The sequence below is a fragment of the Columba livia genome, chromosome 4, assembly GCF_036013475.1.
Source record: "Columba livia isolate bColLiv1 breed racing homer chromosome 4, bColLiv1.pat.W.v2, whole genome shotgun sequence".
Taxonomy (NCBI): Eukaryota; Metazoa; Chordata; class Aves; order Columbiformes; family Columbidae; genus Columba; species Columba livia.
In genome coordinates, this window is record NC_088605.1 from 16,041,684 (window position 1) to 16,048,054 (window position 6,371).

Genomic DNA, 6,371 nt, shown 5'->3' on the forward strand with positions numbered 1-6,371 from the left:
AGGTTAAATAATGTCATTTGGACTTTATTGCTTCAATCACTATATACTATAAAAGTTAATGTTTTGAAAGTGTTATCACTTGCAAATCGGAATAATAAAGCCAAAACAAACTCGTTTGATTGAAATCAAAGTCTTTGATAAGAGTTCTTTTGATTACTTCAAGTAAAACAATTCCCAAATGCCATTTCTCAGTAAATTTTGAAATTTCGGGGTTTTGTTCAAATTTGAGGGAAAAAAAAAAAAAAAGTTGGTATTTCTTAAAGAACATAAATGTTGAATTTTGACAAATGCTGATATACATGTGCCCAGCAGCCTATGGGTTTGCTTGAAGTGAACAACTGCCTGTGTAGTGATATAAGTTTGTACATATGTGATAAAAGTTTGGACATGAAGTCTATAGGGCTGTCAGGGCATGGCGCCGGAACTTTCCCAGCTGCTCTGGTATAATCCAGAATCACAGTTATTGCTTTTCTGCAAAATAAGCTAGTGTACACTTACACTTTTTCCCACTCAGATCCGCTGCGTGAAAGGGGCTAAAAACACACCCAAAAGACACTGTGGTTACACCCGCACCGACAGTCAGCAGGCTCGGGCACACTCACTGGCCTTGGGGCTCCGCAGGATGGCTACGTCCACGCTCCGGGCCTTCTTCACCCATCAAAACAGAATGGTATGAGAAACAAGCATCTATCTATATCAGCTTTGTCAGCTGACAAGTAAAAGACATGATTCGTTTATGTTTCCTATCAATTCACAATGGTGTAGCCATTGCTCTTTATGTGCTTTTTCAAAGCCCCTGATTATCAAGTTAAGAGCAGGGGACTAAAATCATGTCCATTCACCGCAGGCTACAACAGAGTTTGAAGCCAGCAGTTATCATCTGTCTCAGAGAGGTTTATTCACATCACTTTTTTGCCCATGTCCCCAGTTTGTTTTCTGTTCAGCCAGCCTGCGGCAATAGCCCTGAGAAGCACAGGTTCTTCTTTCATCCTTTGTTCATCCTCAGTTCTTCAGATTAGTTCACATCAAGCATCAACATCTCAACAGATATAAGCTTATCATACAGTCGCAAACTCTTCAAACTCAAAAGCATCATCTGCTCTCAGTAAAACTATCTAAACAGCCTAGGTCCTCCACTGAGAAATTCTTCCAGTGCTGCTCCATATTGTAGGAATGGTCATACTCAGCCCAAAGGCCTACCTGGCCCAGGAGCCCATCTCCAACAGTAACCAACATCAGATGCCAAGGAAAGAGTCTGAAAACACACGGTGATGGTTTTTCCATAAGATGTGTTTGGGATCTCCCATGCCAGCGGTAACATCTTTTTATGTAGTTTTCCACAGTGGGATCTTCTTCCATGGATTTTTTTTTTGTGTGTTGTTTATTAGCCTGTGCTAACTCCAAGCATTTATAACATGCACCAACAAGTTCCACACCTAAACACACACTGCATAAGGAAAAACGTAAGGTACTTTTGAACTGCTTACATGCTGGGCTCATAAACACCTAGATCTTGTTGGAAAGAGATAAGGAACAATCAGTCTATTTTTTTCCACAAAATAGAAGAGTCTTACAAGTCACTCTTTATGTGAGAGCATTTCCATACTCTTCTTATTTCCTTCCTTTGAACTTTCTCAGGTTCTCCACTACCCTTTTAAGAAGAGGGGACACGAACCCTGTAGGGATTTATGCAGTCTCTTTTGTTCTCTATTTCTTTTCTAATAATTCCTATCATTCAATTTACATTTTTATTGCTACTGAGCATTAAACTGATGCTTTCATAATAACTATTCATTATAAGTCCAAGATTTCATTCCTAAGTGGTAATGTTCAATTCAGAGCCCATCCCTCTACACAGATAGTTAAGATTGCTTTTTTCCAAAGAATCATTTATATTTATCTACTTTGAACTGGTGACATTAAAATTTGCAACACAGTAAAAACTTCAAGTTCAGCAATATAATAAATATTTAAAAAAAAAAATGTGTTTCCATAAGAAATTCTCATTTTAATCTATTTCACTGAAGAATTTCCCACTAATGACACCATGACAGGGTAGCATCAAGAGACCTCTTCACATCATTTGGTACCACTTTCTTTTGAGCAATATCACTCTCTTTCTTAATATTCTAATGAGTCAGCATGCTATCTTAGAGCCACAATTCCTAGAGACAAGGGAATAGAAGAAATTCCCACCTTCCATTGACAAAAATCAAGTACATTTCAAGCTATCACAGGTGTAAAAGTTAAAGCTTAAAAGTGTGGTACAACTGCATGGTTGCAAAGAACAGTAAACAAATGAAAAAGGCACAACTTTTTTCATTTTTACGACCATTTTAAGCCTATTTCATGCTTTTCAAAGCATAGTTTTTAACGGGATAACAGAATTATGATGGTGAGCATGAGACACATATACACTCACAGTTTATCAAGTTTATTTAGAATGGCAATGTATGATATGTTACTGAAATGGTCTAGAGTTAATCAGGTTTGTGTTTAGTTTTGGTTTTGCTTTTTTTTTTTTTAAGAAATCTGGAAATACTGTCAAATGAATCATATCAAGACCATACTAGTTCTTGAGAACACCTTGGTGTGAAAAGATTTAATACACTCAGGAAAACACCAAACAGACCACAAAGATTTAATAGCAAGTAGCGTGGTGGTGAAGACTCTGATGTTGGAGACTCCTATTTAAGACTCAATCGTGATATTATCTCATTACCCAAATTACTGTTCTGCCCCACAGGTTCTTGTCTAGTTCAGGAAGCATTGCTTGCAATCTCTCTTCATGGAGCTGTTCCACCATCAGATACCGGGATCCTGATCTAAAGCATTCTGAGTTAGAAAAACAAAGCATTAGGGGAAAAAACCCACCCATTTTTTATAAAGAGTTTATGGTGTATATCTACAGATATGGATGATACTTTGCCTCTGTGACTCTTCTGTTTTCTTTTGTGGTTTTTGTTTCTAATATAGTCAGATATGTGAGCAAATATATGTATCAGGAATGTAAATAATATGGTTTATAGATGCTGTTAGAAAGTATCTACTATCCAAAACAAACATAGTTTTAACAATTCTGAGAGCAAGTTCTACTCTCATCTAAGTATGCATAACTAGCTGAAAAAGAAGCCCCAAAAGAAATGGTGGTTGTTTTAGAAAACTCTTATTTTTCTAAGTTAAATTCTTTGGAAGTACCAATTTTATTAAAGAGCATTCCAAACAATTAATACTTTAAAGTCATCTTAAGAATAAATATCTCTCTATGTCCTCATAAGTTGTAAGCATTAGAAGAAAATATATATGCACACACCCAGTGTTCACAAAATCTGCTATTTCCTTTTTTTCCCTGGCATGATACAGTCTCTTTGTAAATCACAACAAAGGAAAGATTTTTTAGATGATCATTACACTAAGCGGCATACAATAAATGTAAATCATTTTATTTCCATCCAACATCCACATATTACGTCATAAGCATTGGATAGGATCTTATCCAGTACAAGGACAAGAATTCATGTTTCAGGTCTTTTATTTCTAGTAAAAGGCAGATTGCCTCTTGCCACGCTGCTTTCCTCATTTTCATGTTATGAAAGCAACCCTTCTTTAATCTCTCTGTCAATTTAATTATGAAGTGTGAATTGTCACATTTCTAGTACATGTTATAGTCCCTGCCCTGATGGCTTTATGATTTGCACTTTCAATAGTGCATCACTGGAGAGAGGTTGGCACGAAGACCAGTAAACCTCAGCAAAGCATTCACTCCTTGCTCTGGGACCCTGTGGTGGGTATTAACTGAGCCTGACAACCAGGCAAATTAGTGAAGGCAAACACCTCCCATCTTTTTCGCACAGTGGCATCTGCCTGCTAGACACCTGCCTGTCACTCAAAAGAGGAGACACATGGGTTCTTGCACTGGGGTGAGGAACAAGGATGACATTCCTGTCCATATTATCAGGCTAAAATCTTATTTTGGTGAAACTCTTTGCAAGGGAAAAATCTATCATAACTGCCCCACCACAAGAGCCCTGTCCTCTTCTGTTCAAACACCAACGTGTGGAGATACATTAAATGATTTCTGCAGCTACCTTGTTTGCCAAAAACCTCTTTAGCAAGTCAACCTGAAACTTGCCGCTGTAATATTTTCATCAACTGTTTTGTTGCTGGGAGTTTATTTAGATTGGTTTAGTGGGTAGATGTGGGAAAGTTCGTGACTTTAATTTTTCCCAGCTACCTTATTTGTTCTTAGGTGGCTCCTGGTCCACCCAGTTAACCACTGCTCCTTGGTGCACTCGTAAAGCACTATCACCACCCAGGCACATAGAACATGCATTATTTATACAGCTCTTCTCTGATCAGTCAGCGCCTCCTGCTCTGTATCGCTTTGGCCATCCTCCAAATTACAATACCATCACTAAAGTATATGAAAACTCGTATAAAGTTCTCAGCCATTTCCTCTCAGGTTGAGAAGGTGTTCTGAGATTGATTGAGGTTGTTTTGAGATTTCCATTGTTGGGCAGATGATAGCTGAAACTGAAATGGCCCAACAGATTTTAGTTTTTGCCCTCCATGACCCTTTCAAAAGCTGCCAAGTGCACTAAGTACCAAAAATTGAGAAAAAGTGGAAGCTTGGATGTGTAAAACCTCAAGTATTCATTTCTACTTTGCATTTTGACAGAAGCTTCAGACATTTTGTATTTTGCCTGAATCACTCAGTGTGCTGTGTGATCAACAGGTGAAATAAAGCCCTAACTTTATTTTTAAGTCCCAGCCTTGTACAGAAGATGCATAAGCATCACTAGCAAGAAAGCTGGGATGATAATGCCGGTAGGGATATAGCATCCTACAGCTCTGTAGATGTAAAACAGATTCAGGCTGTAACATCATCAATATGTGGTAGTAGATATGAACAGCACTGTTAGCTGGTGAGACCAGTGGGAAGGGTCACCAAGGTACTCCCATTGCCTATTCCTTGCATTTAAATAATCCTAAGGACTGTCACAGCAGCACACACCAAGTGCCATAAAGAAAAGCTTCTGAAAGTACATAACCAACTCTTACAACCTACAAGCGTGATCACCTTCAGAGTTTAGAAAGAGTCTTCACAGAGCCACGCAGCTCTGGGACCCAGCTGATACCAGTGCCAGTCTGTTTGTAAAGTGAGCTGGAACTCTCTTCCCTTCCTTAGAAGAGACTGACCTTGTGGAGGTAAACGCTGTGCTGCTGTGAAGTGGAAGTTTACTGGATGACTTGTTATCTCGGAGGGATCTGCCACATGTTTGTTGGAGTTTTTCCCAAGTGAATTCCTCTTGTGGCTGTAGGAAGGTTTGATGCAACATAGGCAACAACTTGTAAAGTGTTTTGTCTGCAATGCCAGATTTGCGTGTCTTATGTTCTGCATGACACTATATAGAATAGGCAGAAAAGTGCAGTACTTTGTTCTATTATATATGCAAGTGTACAATTAACGAATGACAAAAACTACTTTTGCCTTTTGGGATGAAGTAAGAGAATTAATCATTTACTTCCCATGAGACAGCGTTACAGAGTTGATGGGCACAGAATTATTAAATGTGTTAGGCAATAATTACAAACTAAAAATTATGTAGAATATGCATCCGGACATGACTTTGTTTTAAAACTTACCTTGGTGCAAGTTACATCTAACTAATACAAACACATAAGATCTTTAAATCTACACATAATAAATACAGCACTTAGGTTTTATCTATTTGGATTCATACACAGCCCAAGTGCAACAATCTGGTGCTCTTGGTACCTGTGCCATAAAAATACAGTTCTTGAAAGAAGATGCCCACAATTCACTTTTTTCCATATCGCATGGCAAAGCTTATACTAATGAAACAAAACCAGCTCATTTTCAGATGGAGTACACATCATAGCTCATCTCTTAAAACTCATTACAACAGACAACGATCTAACTTTGTCCTGGCAATCAGCTAACTCAAATTATTTCAGGCTTGGTGAAGGAAATGAAAGCTTCAAAACTGTGGTGCTTCTGCTTAGCAAATTAAAAGGCCTGAGGCTGAATGTGCTTTATATAGGGAGGGGAAAACAGCTTCTGCAGTCCACTGCCAGCAAGATAGGGCTATAGTGGTCAAACCAGCTGGCAGTCAATGCCAAAAGGTAGAGCCAGCTTCCACTAAACAGCAGTGGGGTAGGAGGTAGCGTCTTGAGGACCAGTGAGGTCAAAACCAATCGTGCCAAAAGCACCGTGACGCCTGGAGCTTGCCTACTTTGTTCAACCACATCAGTTGTATGCGGGGTGGGAAGGAGGGATGCATCTGTAGGATGAAACCACTGCAGCCTGTGTTTCCTTCCCTGATTTTGATCCCATTTGCAAGTTCATA